At 45.5% G+C, this 21,521-nt stretch overlaps 1 pseudogene; it reads right to left on the bottom strand.

Moving 5' to 3' along the window:
• Positions 1 to 637: 637 nt before the first annotated feature.
• Positions 638 to 21,521, bottom strand: part of LOC142399564 (uncharacterized) — a 49,301-nt pseudogene continuing 28,417 nt past the window's right edge.

Raw genomic sequence — 21,521 nt, 5'->3', positions numbered from 1 at the left:
TATTAAGTGACTATTTGACTGTGCAGTTATTTTATTCCCAACATAATGCTGTTTTCACACACATAAATGGCTTCTCATCTATATCATGTTCTGTTAAATAATTAAGCTTATTTAAACTAACACAGACTTCTACTGAGCCAACAGAAAGAAGGCAGATGCCCGTAAAACGGGTGGTGCCCAGCACCGCCACCTCTAACGGAAGGCCAGTGGCTGAGGGAGTCCCTGGGGGGAGTCCACCCCCAAGACACGAGGGCCTTTATAAAATATAATAGGCCTATATCTTTTTTAAGCCTGTTCATACAAATATTTATTTGTCTTTTATGTCTTTTTTTTCTTTTGTCCCAACAATCTTTCTCGGGGTTGAGTTACCTCCCTTTGTGAAACGGAAAACTCAGAGTTTCCCTCATTTCAGGTTAATCAACTCAGAGTTTTCACTAAACCTGCTTCGTGAAACGGACCTCTGAACTTCAAAACTAACAAAACTAAGACATGAGAGAAAACTAAAACCTGGCAAAACTAAACAGGAACTAAAAACATGACAAAAACCCATAGACATGACAGAGGCCCCCACTCAAGGCATGGATCCCAGACATCCCAAAACCCGGGTGGGAGGGAGGGGCTCGGAAGAGGAAACCAATCAAAAACAAAAAGAGTCCAACAACTTAGCTGTGCTGGCGATGGCCTGGCGGGCGACCAGACATCCGGCGACGTGGCGGCAGGAGCCGGAGGCGGTCTGGCGGGCGGCCTTCAGGTCACCTGCCCCTGAACGATATGTCCTTTGTTGCGACATTGTTTTGTCTTCACCTGGCTTTGGATGCTCAGTGGACGGATGCGCACTGCATGGCAGGAGGCGCATGTTACCAGTGCAGCGGAGCTTTGACATTTAAAGAAGCAGTAAGAATCACTAGGCCTACATCAGCAGCAGCACTCTGTTGACATAAAATTGTGTTTTTGTACAATAATATAAAAATCATCACAAATATGTGCAAAAAATAAAAAAAAATATTTTTTTCTCAATTGCTCTTGGGGGCCCCCTATAAGCAGGCGCTTAGTTCGCTTATGCCTTGGGCCGGCTCTGGTGCAGTGAGAAGGGTAAATACATCTGCTGGCAAGATGGCAGAGTCAGTTTTTAGATGTCCTTAAGTTAATGTTAGGGTTTGTGGATTTTTTGGACTTCGTATTTGTTTTTTCTTGTTTTCCTCTTCTGTTTACGTCTTTGGATTCTTGGTGTTTTGAGTTATTGGTTTAAATTGAGATTTATTCAGTTTGTATTCAACAAGTCTTGATTAGTCTTTTTGTCTCGTTACTCTTATGGTTTGAGTTCGTAGTATTACTTTGGTCAGTTAGTCTAGTCTTGCCTCAGTTCTGTATAGTTTCTTTTTCCACCTTCTCAGTTTCAGTTTGGGCTTAACCGACTCTCTGCTGCACTTTTGTTTTTTTTGTTTTCAAATAAATTTCCAGTTAAGTCCATCTGCCTCCATTCTGCTGATCTGTGTTTGGGTTCTTTCCTCTTCACCACCACACACCGTAACAGCTATGAAACATTCGGAACCCTCCTGTACAGCAGGCTTCCTGGAAACTGGAATTCCTTCCATAAACATCCCTCATGAGGTTTCTACTCCCCAAGATACGACATTCTTCTGAAATACTAGCTTTGGCTCAGCATTAAATTATCCACAGTTTCTGCATTGTGTTTCCATAACTGCCTCCAAGATTTATAATTGGGGCTCACATCAGGGAAACACCACAGAATCACTTAGCAGAGCACTTGGCTGAACGCAGCACAGATTTGGGGGGATTTTGTTGTTTACTGAGTCAGAGTGAAATTGGATACATGTTTATAGCTGCAAAACAGTGTTTTAAAAAGTCTGTTAGACAGGCATGCAAAGCGCAAACAACTGTGTGGCAACATCAACACATGCAGATTCATCAGCTGAAAACTGTAACAGCTTACTGAACGCAACATTAGGCTAACCATAGCTGCTGGATATGTCACTGGAGACTGGATCTGTTTCAAGACAACTTGTTTGTGTTCTTTATATCAGGGATTCAAAACAGCTGTCTGTGGTTATAGTTCTTTTTTTTTTAAATTACATTACATTACGGTCATTTTGCAGACGCTTTTATCCAAAGCGACTTACAATAAGTGCGTTCAACATCGGTAGGCTAAAGAACTTCAGGTCACAAGAAATCATAAGTGCCAAAACCAAACAGCTAAGAGCAAAACTAGTGCTAGAGTAAGTACGATAAGTCAGGTACCTAGACAGATGGGAAGACAATTTAGAAAACAAAGACAATTTAGGATTCAATATAAACACAAGAAACTTGTGCTAAAGAAAATAAAAAATTAAAATAAAATAAAGGACCAGACTCAGTGAATAATTCCCTACACTCCCTATTATATAGATCAGTGAGCAGTGCTGACCAACATGTCATTGGGGTCATCAGGTGGGAACCTCCTTCTATCAGTGTTTCATCTAGTTGGGCCCACGGACACCTCCAGGAGGCTAGACAATGACCACTGGCGTCCCAGAGTCACCCCCCTAATGCCAGCCAACACTGCCCCTCACACCACAACCACCATAATCTACCTCAGCTTCTCACCAACTGCACACCAGTTACAGCGGGGTGGGGATGCAAACCCTGGTTCGGGTAGGGGAAGAAATAAAAGAGGTAAGAAAAGCAGGAATGGGATTCAAACCCTGGTTCGGGTAGGGGGTAATGAAAATATAGAGGGTGCCAGTAGTGGAGGAAACAATAAGTGCGTAAGGAACTAGGACGGAGCAGGCGATGTCCTCAGAGGGCGGATCAGGGTAGTGTTTCCTGAAGAGGTGGGTTTTCAGCCTGCGGCGAAAGATGGGCAGCGACTCAGCTGTCCTGATATCAGTCGGGAGATCGTTCCACCATCAGGGGGCCAGAACAGAGAAAAGCCGTGACCGTGTCGATCGTGTGCAGGGACCCCTGAGTGACGGGGCAGCCAGGCGCCTGGTGGCCGCAGAGCGAAGTGGTCGGGCAGGGGTGTAGGGCTTGACCATAGCCTGGAGGTATGAAGGAGCTGTTCCTTCCACTGCCCTGTAGGCCAGCACCAGAGTCTTAAACTGGATGCTGCAGCTACAGGGAGCCAGTGTAGAGAGCGGAGAAGGGGAGTGGTGTGGGAGAACATGGGGAGGTTGAACACCAGACGAGCAGCAGCTTTCTGAACCAGCTCCAGAGGTCTGATGGCAGAAGCCGGGGCGCCAGCAAGGAGGGAGTTGCAGTAGTCCAGGCGGGAGATGACCAGAGCCTGGATGAGCACCTGTGCTGCCTTGTCGGTGAGGAAGGGGCGAATCCTCCGGATGTTGTAGAGGAGGAATCGGCAGGAACGGGTCACTGATGCGATGTTTGGCGAGAACGACAGTTGGTCGTCCAGGGTCACACCCAGATTCCTCGCGTTCCGGGTTGATGTCACCACGGACTCATCCATGGTGATGGCCAGATCTCGGAACGGGCAGCCCTTCCCCGGGAGAAACACCAGCTCAGTCTTGTCCAGGTTGAGCTTAAAGGTCCCATGGCATGAAATTTTCACTTTTTAAGGTTGTTTAACATTAATATGAGTTCCTCTAGCCTGCCTGCGGTCCCCCAGTGGCTAAAAATGATGATAGACCTAAACCATGCACTGGAAATTATTCTCCGTCTTTGGAAATGTGACCATGCAGATGGCCTGATCGGGAAAGCCGCCGCTTATGACGTGTGCCCGCTTATGACGTGGAGGTTGTTTCCACCCAGAGCCAATAAACTGCCTTTCCCCGCCCACAGCTCTTTGGCCAGCTCATTGCGCTGTATATCATGTAAAAAATCTGTTTAGAGCTCCTGCATCAGAACCTCTAAAGAGCCAGTGGACAGATTTTGTTTTTTTTCTGGGAAAGTGACGACAGAACCGAAGAGATTTGTGTGTGCGCCAAATATTTCACAGACGAATGTTTCCAGAACTTGGGCTAATACAGAGCCCAAGGGAGAGCCCAGACACCCTGCGGAGGAATCTCATTTGGCCGATTGTATTCGCGATCTCGTTCTCTCGGTCACTACCCACAGCTCGTGACCATAGGTGAGGGTAGGAACATAGATTGACCGGTAAATCGAGAGCTTCGCCTTCTGGCTCAGCTGATTTTTCACTATGACGGGCTGGTGCAGAGCCGCATCACTGCAGACACCGCACCGATCCGCCTGTCAATCTCCTGCTCCATTGGTCTCTCACTTGGGGAAGGATCTCATTCCCGAGTAAGTAATTTAATGCTCTATTATTGTGTTGCTTTCCTGTATGTACAGTATAGTTACATAGCTTGTTACCACAGGAAAGGGTTTGTATCGTTAGCAGCTAACGTTAGCTAACGGTTAGCTATGCAGCTAATAGCATCTGCAAGCTCTTATCTCTGCCAACTGGGCTGTTGGAGGTGTTTGCATGCCCATGAGATGGTTAGCTCGCTCATTTTAGACCAAAACCCCCGACTTCAAGCTTCCTGAAGAAGAATGAATCCGCAAATTCAGTGCATTTCATCAGGATAATGATTCATTCATGGTTCCAGAGTCAAAACGGTCAGTCTGTAGCTAATAGCTCGGTCACTGTCGCTAATGTAACAGTAAATAGCATGAGGTATGCAAGTGGACACCTCATTTACTGTAACGCGAGTGTTGTGTACTTATTTGTTGTTTTGATAGCCGTCCTGCTGTTGGTGTTATGGCGCGCACGATATCTGCCTTTCCCCTGATTGATATGACTCGCGCTACGTGCATCTTTGCAAACCAGAGCAATCAGCTGAGAATGTCAAAATCCTCACTCCTGCTTTCCCCTTCACGCACGCCTTTTTTGCTGTGTCTTGTGTAGCACTTGCTTGATGTTTGACTGTGTTAGGAGAGTTGTTCAGTAACTAGTTCGTCATATTGTCAAAGTAAGCTCATATAAACAGGTTTCGCTAGCTTTACGGCATAGGGCTGCCGTGCCATCTACGTGCCATAGCGATTCACAAAACATTTGCGCATGGTACCACGGGCGTAAGTAAGGCCACACCCCCACTAAACGGCTCATTCTGGGGATCCTAAGGAAAGCTCATTTTTGGGACTGGCTGTAATTCTGCACCAAGGCAGAATTTTGGGGAAAAAAACTCAGATACAGTATTAGGGGACCACTAAAGCCTATAAAAATACATAAAAGCCTCCATTTATTTTCATGCCATAGGATCTTTAAGGTGGTGCATCGACATCCACCCCGAGGTGTCTGCCAGGCACGCAGCAATGCGTGCCTCCACTTGGGTGTCAGAAGGGGGAAAAGACAGAATCAGCTGGGTGTCGTCTGCATAGCAGTGGTAGGAAAAGTTATGGGAGTGGATGACAGAACCAAGAGATGATGTGTAGAGGGAGAAAAGAAGAGGACCCAGGACCGAACCTTGCGGAACCCCAGTGGTGAGCCTACGTGGCTTCGACACAGACCCTCTCAGTGTGACCTGGTAGAAGCGATCTGTCAGGTAGGATGAGAACATGGAGAGTGCAGAGCCAGAAACCCCCATTCCCTCCAGGGTAGAGAGAAGGATGTGGTGGTTCACTGTGTCAAATGCTGCAGAAAGGTCCAGGAGAATCAGGACAGAGGAGAGAGAGTTAGCTCGAGCAGTTTGGAGTGACTCAGTTACTGCTAGGAGGGCCGTCTCAGTTGAGTGGCCCACCTTGAACCCGGACTGGTAGGGATCCAAGAGGTTGTTCTGGTGGAGGTAAGAGGACAGTTGTTTAAAGACAGCACGTTCAAGAGTTTTGGACAGAAAGGGTAGAAGGGATACCGGTCTGTAAATCTTGATCTCTGAAGGGTCAAGAGCTGGTTTCTTTAGAAGAGGAGTGACTCTGGCAGTCCTGAAAGCAGAAGGAAAAGAGCCTGATGTCAAAGATGTGTTAATGAGGTGGGTCAGGTAAGGAAGAAGATCAGGTGCAGCAGAATGAAGGAGAGGGGAAGGGACTGGGTCAAGGGAACATGTGGTGGGGCGGCTGGATGTTACAAGGTGAAGGACCTCATTTGCAGAGAGGGGAGAGAAGTGGGACAGAGAGGGAGGTGAGGGAGAAGGTGGTAGGGAGGGAGGAGTGGGAGAGCGACAGGTGTGGGTGGTGTGGACAGGTGGGAGGTGAGGGAAGGAAGATCGGATATCGTTAACCTTCTTGTCAAAGAAGTCGGCGAAATCATCAGGGAGGAGGGAGGAGGGGAGAGGGGGTGGGGGTTGGAGGAGGGATGAGAAAGTTTGGAAGAGTTCTTTGGGGTTGGAAGCAGAAGTTTGAATTTTGTTACAGAAGAAGGCAGTTTTTGCAGCAGAGAGAGAGGAGGAAAAAGTGGAAAGGAAGGACTGGAAGGCAAGAAGGTCTTCAGGAAGTTTACTTTTCCTCCATTTGCGCTCGGCCGCCCTCACGCTCCGCCTCTCAGTACGCACTGAGTTCGACAGCCAAGGGGCAGGTGGAGCTGAGCGTGCAGGCCTGGAGGTGAGGGGACAGAGTTTGTCCAGAGAGGAGGACAGGGTGGAGAGAAGAAGATCAGTAGAAGTGTCAGGGGAAAGAAGAGAAAAAGATTCAGGGGCAGGCAGAGCAGAGAGAACAGAAGAGGAGAAGTCAGTGGGGGAGAGAGAGCGGAGATTGGGACGAGAAGATACCAAGTGGGTGGGGGGAGGTCGGGAGGTCGGAGAGGAGAGGGAGAGGGTGTAGGACATGAAGTAGTGGTCAGAGAGATAAAGGGGAGTGACAGAGAGGTTGGCGCTAGAACAGTGCCTGGTGAAGATAAGGTCCAGTATGTTGCCAGCCTTGTGGGTAGGAGGAGATGGGGAGAGAGCTAGGTCGAAGGAGGAGAGAAGAGAAACAAGAGGGTGAAGCTTCTCTGTCTGGATGTTGAAATCACCGAGAAGGATGAGGCCGGAGCCATCATCAGGGAAGTGAGAGACAAGCGTGTCCAGCTCCTCCAGGAAGTCCCCAGCAGGGCCTGGTGGGCGATAAATGGAAAGAACTAAATCAGCGCAGTTTTACATTCTGTTAATTTTTATGAAAATTCAATAAGCCATTGCTCAATGATCATGTAGTCTCAGATAAAGCTGTTTATCACAGCCATGTGAGTCCATCAACCTCTTCATTTAGAACAGTGGTTCTCAAACTTTTTTGGTCATTCCCCACTGAACAAGGGGGGATTTCCAAGCCCCACCTTCCCCTGTCGCCCCAACAAAAATATTGACAAATTAAATTTCAACTTTATTGAACTAAAACCAAGTAACATGTACAGAATGTACAGAATGAATGAACGTACCGCTTCCTTCAAAATAAAGCCGGGAGGGAGAGAGAGCGAGTGAGCTGTGAGTCCTGAATCATGAGTCCTGAATCATGAGTCCTGAACCATGAGTCCTGAACCATGAGTCCTGAACCATGAGTCCTGAACCATGAGTCCTGAATCATGAGTCCTGAATCATGAGTCCTGAACCATGAGTCCTGAATCATGAGTCCTGAACCATGAGTCCTGAACCATGAGTCCTGAACCATGAGTCCTGAACCATGAGTCCTGAATCATGAGTCCTGAACCATGAGTCCTGAATCATGAGTCCTGAACCATGAGTCCTGAATCATGAGTCCTGAATCATGAGTCCTGAACCATGAGTCCTGAATCATGAGTCCTGAACCATGAGTCCTGAATCATGAGTCCTGAATCATGAGTCCTGAACCATGAGTCCTGAATCATGAGTCCTGAATCATGAGTCCTGAACCATGAGTCCTGAATCATGAATCATGAGTCCTGAACCATGAGTCCTGAATCATGAGTCCTGAACCATGAGTCCTGAATCATGAGTCCTGAATCATGAGTCCTGAACCATGAGTCCTGAACCATGAGTCCTGAATCATGAGTCCTGAACCATGAGTCCTGAACCATGAGTCCTGAATCATGAGTCCTGAGCCATGAGTCCTGAATCATGAATCATGAGTCCTGAACCATGAGTCCTGAATCATGAGTCCTGAACCATGAGTCCTGAATCATGAGTCCTGAATCATGAGTCCTGAACCATGAGTCCTGAATCATGAGTCCTGAACCATGAGTCCTGAATCATGAGTCCTGAATCATGAGTCCTGAACCATGAGTCCTGAATCATGAGTCCTGAACCATGAGTCCTGAATCATGAGTCCTGAACCATGAGTCCTGAATCATGAGTCCTGAACCATGAGTCCCGAATCATGAGTCCTGAACCATGAGTCCTGAATCATGAGTCCTGAATCATGAGTCCTGAATCATGAGTCCTGAACCATGAGTCCTGAACCATGAGTCCTGAATCATGAGTCCTGAATCATGAGTCCTGAACCATGAGTCCTGAATCATGAGTCCTGAATCATGAGTCCTGAACCATGAGTCCTGAATCATGAGTCCTGAACCATGAGTCCTGAATCATGAGTCCTGAACCATGAGTCCTGAATCATGAGTCCTGAACCATGAGTCCTGAATCATGAGTCCTGAACCATGAGTCCTGAACCATGAGTCCTGAAGCATGAGTCCTGAACCATGAGTCCTGAACCATGAGTCCTGAAGCATGAGTCCTGAACCATGAGTCCTGAATCATGAATCATGAGTCCTGAACCATGAGTCCTGAATCATGAGTCCTGAATCATGAGTCCTGAACCATGAGTCCTGAACCATGAGTCCTGAATCATGAGTCCTGAACCATGAGTCCTGAACCATGAGTCCTGAATTATGAGTCCTGAACCATGAGTCCTGAACCATGAGTCCTGAATCATGAGTCCTGAACCATGAGTCCTGAATCATGAGTCCTGAATCGTGAGTCCTGAACCATGAGTCCTGAATCGTGAGTCCTGAACCATGAGTCCTGAATCGTGAGTCCTGAACCATGAGTCCTGAATCATGAGTCCTGAACCATGAGTCCTGAATCATGAGTCCTGAATCATGAGTCCTGAATCATGAGTCCTCAATCATGAGTCCCGCAACATGAGTCCTGAAACATGAGTCCTGAATCATGAGTCCTGAACCATGAGTCCTGAATCATGAGTCCTGAATCATGAGTCCTAAACCATGAGTCCTGAATCATGAGTCCTGAATCATGAGTCCTGAATCATGAGTCCTGAACCATGAGTCCTGAATCATGAGTCCTGAACCATGAGTCCTGAATCATGAGTACTGAACCATGAGTCCTGAACCATGAGTCCTGAATCATGAGTCCTGAATCATGAGTCCTGAACCATGAGTCCTGAATCATGAGTCCTGAACCCTGAGTCCTGAATCGTGAGTCCTGAACCATGAGTCCTGAATCGTGAGTCCTGAACCATGAGTCCTGAACCATGAGTCCTGAACCATGAGTCCTGAATCGTGAGTCCTGAACCATGAGTCCTGAATCATGAGTCCTGAATCATGAGTCCTGAACCATGAGTCCTGAATCATGAGTCCTGAATCATGAGTACTGAACCTTGAGTCCTGAATCATGAGTCCTGAATCACGAGTCCTGAACCATGAGTCCTGAATCATGAGCCCTGAACCATGCGGAGCAGCGAGTTTCTATGAGCTGTGAGCTGTACTAGCTCCGCTTCAGCCACAGAGCTAATACAGCAATTAGCTTTATACGTTTACGCAGTTCCAAACAACGTCCCAAATCATTGTGAAAAAGGCTAAAAAATCAATAAGTCTCCAAGGCGAAACATTTATTTTTCTTTCTTTCTCTCTAAATAAATTCAAATAACCCAAATAGCCAATAAATTAACATTAAGTGCGAAACAGTGCAAAATTATAATAAAATGTATGAAACTGTGCATAAATAGAACATTTAAATAACCTAAACAATAGTGCAAATTTGAATAAATGAAAAGGAATATATATATATGTACCCGAATAACATTAAATGATTAAATGATTAAATGATTGAATTAAATTAAACAATACTGAATTCAACAACAATACAAATTTTAACATCGCCATCACACTTGTCCACTGTTCGCAGTGCATAGGAGCGAAAAACCCACTGGCTGCTACTTTCGTAACTCATGTTCTTATTTTGGGAAAACTCTCCTACGGCCCCACCCCACTTGGCGACCGACCACTTTACCAAAGGTTGCACTCCGAACAGTTGACTAACACAACTGGCAATGGACATATTAGTGATTAGTTCTGATTGATAATACACATAGAATGAATACACCACCATCAAATCAATTAATCACAGTTTTGTACCAAGTACAATACATAAAATTATGGATTATCACACAACAATAGTAATAAAATGCAATGTAATGCAGCTCTTCCAGTCCCGTCCCATCTCCTGTACTCTGGTGTCGTCTGCTTCTGGCCGAACATCCGTCCGGCTGGGTCTGGAACTGCTAAGCTAACTCTGGGAGGAGAGGTCGCCAGTACGTCACTCCCAATCAAAGAGGTCTTCACCATCTCTTCTCCCTGTCAGGCTATACTTGGTTCCACACCCGAGGAAAGAATCTTGTGAACCGTCCGTTGGTAACCTTCATTCGTTGGCCCGCTCTCCCATGCGTTGGTCCTCAGACCTGGTCTCGCATGGTCATCTGCCTCCTAATTCCCTCCACTGTTCGTTTGAACCTCACTTGCAGCAAACACCTTCTCAGAATGGGTATGATGCAACACACCAATAGGGAAACCATCCTCACTATCAACAATATTGCTATTCCCGCTTTAACTGTCATCGCTCCCCCTTCTCCCAAAATCCCAAACAGACCAGCCCACCACCATTCACCCCCACCAGCATTACCCTTCAGCTCCTCTCTCCGTTCTCTGAACTTGTTCACGGCCGTTGTAAACGTCCCATCAGATGCAGTGTTCCCAGGTATAACCTTGTCTGTTCTACCAAGCCATCATACTCGTCTCATGTAGTTGCTCTCCAAAGCCTGCAAACCCTTCACTCGTGTAGTTAAGAATTCTCTGTTGGTTGTAGTATATGTAATTAATCCACTCCCCATTTTGTTAATTGTGATCCACGGCAAAATAGACTCAAATCCAGCTGCGATCTCACAGCATGCTTTGAACTCAAAAGGAATCCCTCTCGGCTGCCCTATTGCATCCAAGTAAACGTGCTTATCCATGATGTAGTCACCACTAGATCTTTTAACTTTCCCTTTTTCCACATTTAACCTCAGTAATTCGTTTACCTTGTCATACACTAACACAACTGATGTTTTCATCCTCACAAGTGCACACAGACCTATCCACCTGTTGGGTAACACATTTAACAAAACATCATCTCCACACATCCAGTAACTCTCAGCTACTGGGTGTGTCTGATCCCCAAAAAGATATAGCGTTAGAATTGTCATTTCTATATTTTCACATTATTGATCCAAATAAATAAATCCTAATAAATATTGGTTTCATATTTGCATGTGGAAACCAAGATAAAACCCATGCGACATTGCATTTAACAGCATTCAAACTCACTATCATGGTCTACTCTATAATCAGTCAGAGGCCCATCCTGTGATGTACTAAGATTAAATTCAGCACAAGAAGACTCCAATTTGTGGCCCTTCCTTATTTTGAAAACAATTATGTAATTTATTTAGCCCAAACATCAATCTGCACTTAATCCCACACATAGGAAACAATAACTATTTATCCTCTTCCGATGTGAACCTACCTTCTCTGCATTCCCGTTGCTGGACCACCGCACAGTCCCTGAAGGTGTGTGGCTCTGGAACAACAACAGGCAATGCTCCTGGAGCGTCTGCTCATATGAGACACTCCGTCGCTGTCAGTTCTCTCGTAGTGTACCATGCCCATCTATACCACATAAACCATCTTCCACAGTTACACTGTTTTTCTGTCTCTACCTGTGCATGTACACGCCGTCTGTTCTTGGATTAACATGATTATTCTGTCCCGTAGTGATAATGGTATCAAATCCCCCTAGACTTCCACGAGAAATCTTTCTGTTCTTACAACCATTGTGAACAACTTCTTCTGACCCGAGGACAACCTGATCTCCCCAGATTGTCCCTTCGTTGTGGCGTCCGGAGGCGGTGATTTGGTCGTCTCCTCCACCGGACCCATGATCCACACCTCCTCACACTTCCTCACACTTACTCATACTTCCTCACACTTCCACCATCCTTTATTCCCACGTACTTAAATTCAAGCTTAACAGATACCTTTTCACGACTAGCTCTTGTGTGTATTGCTGGCAAAGTTCGTGGCGTGGCATGGTCTGAGTGGGTGTGTATTGTTGCATCATACTCATCTGACCCAGGCTGGCTACTTCCCCTGCGGGGTGGCTTTCTCATGGGACCCCTTCCCGCCTCTCCTGGATGCGGGATCCCATCCAACATCTCCAGGTTTTGTTCTCCTGAGCTCATGCTGTCGGCCAACACCCACACCTGGATGCTCATAAGTGTCAGAAATCTTAACATCTTCCTTTAGTTCATCCTTTCCCTCGGACTTAACTCCGTCTGTGTCTTTAGTCCGAACCTTAGTGCAGTGATTCAAATGGTACCATGTGTTGCTACCTTCCATTTGAACTGCTGTTGACGTTGCTCGCACCATTGTGTACGGTCCTTCTCGTCTTGGCTCAAGCCACTTCCTCCGGAACACTTTGATGTGCACCTGGTCGCCTGGCACCACTGGTCTCTCAACCGGCTGTTCGAGACTCAAGTCTCTGGTCTCCTCCTGTAGATAGATTGTTCTGTGGATTGCAGTTAGTTGTTCCATGTGAGCTCTCAACTCTGTTTGCACCTGCTCAAGTGGGGGCCCTTTAAAGGGACCTCTCACTGAGGTGCCGGCATGGGTCGACCCGTTAGCATTTTATGCGGTGTTAGTGCGTGACTCTATGAGTCTGCATACGATAGCTCATTAGTGCAAGCGGCAAAGCATCTAGTTAGTTTAGTTGAAGCACAGATTCAATTCAATTTCACTTTCCAGGTTCCATTGATCCTCTTACCCATCCTTTGACTCTGTGGATGATAAACGGCCCCACAGCGCTGCTTGATTCGCAGCTGCTGCACAATGCCTTTTGCAACTCTCTAAACAAACACTTAACCATTATTTGAGCTAATCTCTGATGGAATGACGAACAGATGAATCACTTCTCTTACCAAAAACTTTACGACTGTCTATCCCATATGTATGACCAATATCCTTGTGGTGGCGTGACATCTGGCTCCAGTGACACCATTGGTGCCAAAACAGCAAGCTGGCACTTTGATGCTACTTTCGCTGCTTCATCAGCCGCGTTATTACCTTTACTGACCACTTCGTTACCTTTACGATTATTTGACACTTTATCACTGCCAGCTTTGCGCGGAGCATCATGACTGCAATCAGCTCCTTCATTTGGACCTCCTGTCGCACTGGACTCCCGTCTGCCCTCCTGAACCCTCTCTGCTTCAAAACTGCTTCAAACAAATAGCAAATATCATGAGCATATGCAGAATCTGTGTACACATTCGTAACCTTACCTTTCACCAGTCAACATGCTTCCGTTAATGCCTTCAGTTCAGCCAACTGTGCCAAACATGGCTGTTCACACTTCTCAGCCTTCACCGTCACAAAGTTTTCCACCTTCCTGTTTCACAACTGCAAAACCTGCATGATCACCCAAATGATCTCACAACATGATCCATACACAACATAAGTGACATCAGCCTGCACAAGTGGAGTTGCTTCTAAGTCAGGTCTCAGTTTAATGTATCTCACAGCTCTGACACACGCTCATGTGGTTCTCCTTCAAACTCACGTGGAATGACATCCGCAGATCCCGATGTAGTACCCTTCTGTATTCTCACATCTGAACGTGTCAAAAGATGCACAACCTGCAAACATCCTGTCCGAGTCACAACATACCTACTCTGATTTATTAGTTCTGAAATCTTATGGTGTCTATTGGAGACATATAAGAACAATGGCTTCCCTTAGACTAATGTTGCCCGTTTTGGATGACTTTTGCTAATTTTGTTTCAAACTTTCAAAGGCTAACTTAGCCTCGTTTGTCCTCTCCAGCTGTGCTTTCAACCTTTGATCTTTGGATTTTTCATGATTCCTTCCAGAGGAAGCACATTTTATTGCCAAATCTTCCCAAAAGAAGATCATACTTGTTTTATTTTAATTTTATTTATTAATACATTTATTTATTTTGGACATGGCGCTTTACTTACTCCCTCCAAGTGGGATGGAGAGATATCAGTAGTTCCCTATGGGATAAATGGATACTCTAGTTTAGGTTAACAATGCTAAAATTTAAATTCGAAACTTTATTTTGTTTAAATTTTAGAAATATTGTAATAGTGACACATTTAATTTCAAATTTAGAAACTTTGTTTTGTTTTGTAATAGTGACACACATGAGGGCTGTTTTTAAAACCTTGGGGACGTCTGGTGTAAGTGTACTTCTTACCTCTATATGTCAATGTAAACCAATACTGGGATTCCTCTGCCAGAGGAACGCCTTGGACCTGCCGGGCCACTTGCTCCGCCCCGCAGGGACTGGCCACGGTCCTGCCGAACACTCGGGTTTCTCGGTGCTCTCGGACAGCTGTAAACAAAGTGTCCCCTCTCGCCACAGGCCCAACATGCTCCCGAGGACCTTCGTCCTCCAGGTGCACCTCTTCTTGACCTTTGACAGGGTCGACGATGGACTTGCCCCTGTGATGGCTGTTCAGCGGCCCCCGCTGTCATGGCCTCATTTTGTACTTCTTGCTTCGCTTGCAGTTCTTCTAACTGCAACCGTGCAAGTTCCCTTTGAATATCCTTCTCCTGCTCCTTCCGTTTCAGTTCTTTTCTGTATTTGTTTACTGCATGCACCACGTGGTCTCAGAATTGTTCATGTGACATTGAATTCAACCCCACCACATCCTCCAGCCGCCCCTGAACTGGGGCAGGCAGAGCCTCTTTGATGGAAACTGAACAATGTCACCCAAGCTGGGCTCTTCTCGATTTCTCCCTCAGACTCTTGTCTCCATTTCTTCAATTGTTGTGCAATGTACACAGCTGGACTCTCTGTTCCTGACAGTGGCTCCCCCTTTAATGCTTCCAGGTCCACTCCCACAGGAAACTCAGCTCGTAACGCTCTCCAGAGTGCAGCTCGATATGCATTAAAGTCAGTTCCATCAGCTCGGTGGCTTAACATCCAGTCATTCTCACTGTGTCTCAAAATGCCCTCCATGGTAGAAGTTCCAAAACACAGTGCCCACACTGCCTTAATGTGTCCCACAGTCAACAGTTTATCCACAGTCTCTTGTTCAAAAGCTCTTATCCATTTGCTTGCACCTCTGTGAACATCCGGCAATCGAGCAACCAGCCCCCCTAGGTCGAGCATCTGCCACGGCACATACTGTCCCTGCGTCATTTCTATCAAACTCGGTGCTGACGCTGTTGGACTCTTATGTTCTTCAGAAGATGCCTTTTGAACTGGTGGTGCCAGTTCTGGTGATTTTTCATATTGTGGGAGCTGTCCCCTTGCCTGATCTGAATTACAGACGGCGTCTGGCTCAGGAGCTCCATGACTGCTTGATGTAGCTATTTGTGGTTCTAGACGTTCATGAGATATTTTGTGATCTTTTATTTCAGAATATCCTTGTATGTTTGCTGCTCCTGGCAGTGTTGGATATAGCTCTGCATTTTCAAAGAAATGTAAAACTTTTAATTCAAGCTCTCTCTTTTCCTGTCTCTTTTTGCTTTTGTCCTTTGGTTTGTAAGCTTTAATCCTTTGTTCCATAATCTTACAGGTAGTTACATTGAAAGTGCCACCTTTTGGCCAGGGTGAGAAATTATTTTTTGTTCGTTTTTCCCATTTTTGAGATATCTTTTTAATATCTTTGGAATGTTCAGGATGCTTGGCGCTGATGGTTATTGTAGGTGTTACATCCATTGTTTCACCTATTTAGTTCCCTTCTTTTGACTTCTTATTCACTTATTTATTTTTTCCCTAATTTTATTTTATTATTATTATTATTATCCCCCCTTTTTTTTTTTTTTTTTTTAAACAACTCTTGAAAGTCAATTTAAATTAAACTAACTCTAATCAATGATAATTTAATGCTCGGCTAAATTTAGCTTAGATGCTGCTAATTGCTTAGATGCTGTTTTCCTCGTTTGTTCTGGTCGGAGTCTACATCCCTCCTCAGGCCTGTGTTACTGAGGCGTTACAACACCTGGCCGACCAGATTAATAACGTGGAGAAAAAACACCCGGACTCTCTGCTCATTGTTTTGGGGGACTTTAACAGAGCAAACCTCAGCCACGAACTGCCAAAATATAAACAGCATATTAAGTGTCCCACCAGGGACACAAACACTCTGGACCACTGTTACACTGTTTATAAGAACTCATATAACTCTGTCCCCCGTGCAGCCCTGGGACTCTCTGACCACTGCATGGTTCATCTTATCCCGACCTACAGGCAGAAGCTGAAATCTGCTAAGCCTGTGGTCAAGACGGTGAGGAGATGGACCAACAACGCCAAAGTGGAATTACAAGCCTGCCTTGACTGCACTGATTGGAGTGTTTTTGAGACTGCAGCCTCAGACCTGCATGAACTGACTGATACCGTGACATCTTACATCAGCTTTTGTGAGGACATGTGTGTGCCCACCAAAACCTTCCGCACATACAGCAACAACAAACCCTGGTTCACTGCAAAACTCAGGCAACTTCGTCAGGCCAAGGAGGAGGCCTACAGAAGTGGGGACAGAGTCCTGTACAACCAGGCCAGAAACACGCTGACAATGGAGGTGAAAGCAGCCAAGAGGAGCTACGCTGAAAAGATTAAAAACAGCCTTTCAGCCAACGATCCAGCGTCAGTGTGGAGAGGCCTGCAGTCCATCACCAACTACAGGAGACCATCCCCAAACACTGCAGCGAATCATCAACTGGCTGACGAGCTGAATGTGTTCTACTGCAGGTTTGACACATTCACACCTCTCCACCTCCCCCCCCCATTGACATCACCTGCCACTCTGCCACCTCTCCCCTCTGACCCCCCACCAGCACTCACGATCTGTGAAGAGGATGTTCTGTCAGTCTTTCACAGACAAAAGATCAGGAAGGCACCCGGCCCAGACGGTGTGTCACCTTCCTGCCTGAAGGTCTGCGCTGACCAACTGGCCCCCATCTTCACCCGGATCTTCAACAGATCCCTGGAGCTGTGCGAAGTCCCCTCATGCTTCAAACTCTCCACAATAATCCCGGTCCCCAAGAAACCCACCATCACAGGACTGAACGACTACAGGCCTGTTGCCCTCACATCTGTAGTCATGAAGTCCTTCGAGAGACTGGTGTTGGGGTACCTGAAGGACATTACAGACCCCCTGCTGGACCCCCTGCAGTTCGCCTACCGAGCGAACAGGTCAGCGGATGATGCCGTTAACATGGGACTGCACTACATCCTGCAACACCTCGACTCTGCAGGGACGTACGCCAGGATCCTGTTTGTCGACTTCAGTTCGGCGTTCAACACCATCGTCCCAGCCATCCTCCGCAACAAACTCACCCAGCTCACTGTGCCCTCCTCCACCTGTCAGTGGATTACAAACTTCCTGACTGACAGGAAGCAGCAGGTGAGGCTGAGGAGCATCACATCCAGCACCCGGACCATCAGCACAGGCGCCCCCCAGGGGTGTGTGCTCTCCCCACTGCTCTTCTCCCTTTACACCAACGACTGCACCTCAAGAGACCCGTCTGTTAAACTCCTGAAGTTTGCAGATGACACAACAGTCATCGGCCTCATCCGGGACGGTGATGAGTCTGCATACAGACGGGAGGTTGAACGGCTGGTCTGCTAGTTTGGTCAGAACAATCTGGAGCTGAACACGCTAAAAACAGTGGAGATGACAGTGGACTTTAGGAGAAGCCCCCCCACTCTGCCACCCATCACCATCACCAACAACGCAGTGTCTGCTGTGGAATCCTTCAGGTTTCTGGGCCCCACAATCTCTCAGGACCTGAAGTGGGAGACCAACACAGTCACTACCATCAAAAAGGCCCAGCAGAGGTTGTACTTCCTGCGGCAGCTCAGGAAGCTCAACCTACCTAAGGAGCTGCTGATCCAGTTTTACACCGCCATTGTTCAGTCTGTTCTCTGTTCATCCATCACCGTTTGGTTCGGATCAACCACCAAACAGGAAAAAAACAGACTGCAACGGACAATAAGGTCTGCAGAGAAGATTATTGGTGTCAGCCTGCCCTCCATCCAGGATCTGTACCTGTCCAGAGTCAGGAAACGGGCAGGTTACATCTCTGCAGACCCATCACACCCTGGACACAAACTGTTTAAACTCCTCCCTTCTGCAAGGCGCTACAGAACTCTGTACGCCAAAACAACAAGACACAGGAACAGTTTCTTCCCTCAGGCTGTCTCTGTGTTAAACAGCTAAAACCGGACTTCAGTGTATCATCCTTGCACCATGCACCAATTTGCACTTCTGATTTAATCTTGTTCTATGTCTATTTTTTTGTCTATTTTTTTGTAATTGTTGCACTAAAGAGAGTGAGGTGTAACCGGAGTCAAATTCCTCGTGTGTGTCCACATACCTGGCAATAAAAAGCGATTCTGATTCTGATTCTGATTCTGATTATTGGATTGGATATTGTCAATGCTAATGTTAAGGTTAGCCTATGTTAGCTTTGAAAGCTTATGCTCTCGGTTGGTTTTTAAAATTAAACCAATGTTAATTCAATGTTAGGCTAATTTATCTTGTTGCTATTTTGACTTCTAGTTTGGAGTTAGGTTACTATTAGCTTATTGCTAATGCTAATGTTTGCTAACCAATGCCAATTGGCTTCCTAGCCGTTGCTAATAAATGCTAACTTATTGCTAATTAAGATTTAAACCAATATTTGCCTTATTGCTATTGCTAATCAATGCTAATTGTATTTCTGATCAATGCTAATTATGGCTAACGAAATGCTAACAATGCTAACTATTGCTAATCAATGTACTTATTGCTAATCCATACTAGCTTCCTTGTTGACCAATGCTAATCGAATGCTAATTATGCTATTCAATGCTAATTATGCTTGTTATTGCTAATCAACACTAATCATTGCTAATCAATACTAGCTGTATTACTAATGCTACCCAATGTTACTTTATTGCTAATCGAAAGCTCAGTTAATGCTTACTCTGTTTGAAGTGACTCAGGCTAAAGGTGTTGCCCCCCCCTTTTGCTCACATCCGGATGCTTCCGATCCAATCCATACACAATGTCTCTCCACCAATCCAGATGATACAATCCACGTCACAGCCAGAGTGGTGTAAAAAGAGAGTGGCGACACTCCCATAGACTTCTATAGAAAGAAAGGAATGCGGAAGTCACGTGGGTCACGGAGTCGCCAGAGTTCCAAACAAGGGACGCAGCTCCGTTAACCTCAATTGCTCGTCAAGAACAATTACTGGTAAGTTAATAAAATAACAGCATTTTAAACGTTTCTTACATTTTTAAGCATTATCTATCAGAAGTATACTTTTAGACATCGTTATTTTTACATTTGGTTAGCATGAAATGTCGATGTTGATGTTAAAAATGGAATGGATTTAGGGACCTAGCTTAAAGCTTGGTAACGGAGGCTAACGTGAGGTAATTAACGTGATCATTTCACTAAAGTCCGTTAACTTTTTATTGTCAGGTGACATTGTGTAAAGTTGTTTTGATTGTTAGGTTTTAAAACATTACCAAAATACTATATATTTAAAACATTTTTGGTATTTCTGACGTATTTTCTCCGGTAAATTGATTAAATTACAACATTTTTGGCATAGTGAGGCATTAGCTGACTGGTCTTTAATTAAGTAAGTTTTTTTCAGCATGACTTTGCAGCTGTGATAATGAATTTATTCATTTCTCTGTTGTTGTCAGGGAGGTCAGCAGATGTGGTGCTCGCTGCTGTCATGGATCAACCCTCATTAGGGCTTCAGAACTTTTCTACAATGTCCAAACCCTTAAATTTGATCAAATACAGTTCATTGTTGCAGATTAATCTACCCAACAGTATAAATAGCAGTAAAATAACTTCTTTATTAAGGCTTGTTTTACATTTTCCATGATGACATTTTATAATAAAATGTTTGTTTTAAATCTGTTTTTTTTTTTTTTTTTTCACAACTGACACATTTATTTAGTTAACCAAACCATTAATATGGTTTTACCCAGAAAAAAAATTAAATTCATATTTTAATCCATCCATCCATCCATTATACCCGCTGAATCCGTAGGTCATGTCGCGCGGGGGGGGGGGGGGGGGGGGGGTAAATCTGAAGGTAAGCTGGACCACTGGCATGATTCAGTATAAAGGAGGACAAGGTAGCTGCCCCCTGCTAGCATGCAGGGTACCCTCTACGATTTAAAATGGTGATACATGGGTCTCTGCCGCTCCAAAAAAGAAAAACCTTGATAAAATACATCATCGGTGAAGTGATCAATGCACATTATGGGTCAATATTTACCGAAAATTGCGTCGTAAATGTTAAAGTTATCGTTTTTGTGCTCCGTCCCGCTAAAACCCGTTCAAACTGACTGACAGCGCTGTGATGTTTGGAACTCCGGAGGCTCACATGAACCACGTGACAGCCCTAGCGGCGACTTCAAAGCGTGTCGCAACTCTGTATTACTCTATAGCTCTGGTCACAGCTACGTCAATTCTGACCAATGACATGAAAATTTTTTGACCAATGAAATCTGAACACACCTCTAAATCTACCTCCAATGAAACACGTCTGGGACACGTAAATTCTAACCAATAAAATATGAATACACCTCTAAGCCTGCCTCCCAGGCTCTTATTAACTCCTCCCAATCTGTAATCTTATGAACAAGACATAACCATTGAAACACACCCTAACTCAAAATGGCGTTTGTCACACTTTTGTAACAAATTAAAGCTGCAGTCGGCAGGTTTTCAAAATTGCGAGTCTAAAGTCGGAAAATTCGAACTGATACAACTTTCAGGTCCCTCCCCCAACCTCTAACAAGCTCCGAATCGCCCCCCAAACCCCTCCCCCTCTGTGGACGAGGTTGTGCATGTGAGTTCACACCAGTGTGAGCACACACAAGCTGGGGCAGACTCACACTCAGCAGCGTGTGCACAAGCTGTGATTGACAGGTAGGATTCCTCCACCCTAACGTGATTGGTTAAAAACAGCCGGGAGCGCTCGGTTTTTGCAAGCATGATTACAGGCTTCAGAGGGAGCTACAGATTTCGTTATTTTTCCTAAACAGCCTATTTAATATTCTACTTCCAGAATCCCATGACAGTTCAAGCTAATATGACTAAAAAAAAGTTCCCGACCGCAGCTTTAAGAAAGAGAAAGAAATACAATCTGTCCGGCCGTGGACAGGGAGAAATACAAGCCAAACAATACAGAAATAACAATTGCACTATTCTTCACCTCAAAATGGCGTTTGTTAAGAAAGAGAAAGAAATACAATTTAACACGCTGTGGACAGGGAGAAATACAGACCAAAAGATACAGAAACAATGCATAAGCGAAAACTTTCTTTATCAGGAATGTCAACATCCACGTCGAATGGCGTGACGAACA

Source organism: Odontesthes bonariensis, chromosome 14, assembly GCF_027942865.1.
Source record: "Odontesthes bonariensis isolate fOdoBon6 chromosome 14, fOdoBon6.hap1, whole genome shotgun sequence".
NCBI classification, from domain to species: domain Eukaryota; kingdom Metazoa; phylum Chordata; class Actinopteri; order Atheriniformes; family Atherinopsidae; genus Odontesthes; species Odontesthes bonariensis.
This window is presented reverse-complemented; position numbering and strand designations above follow the sequence as displayed.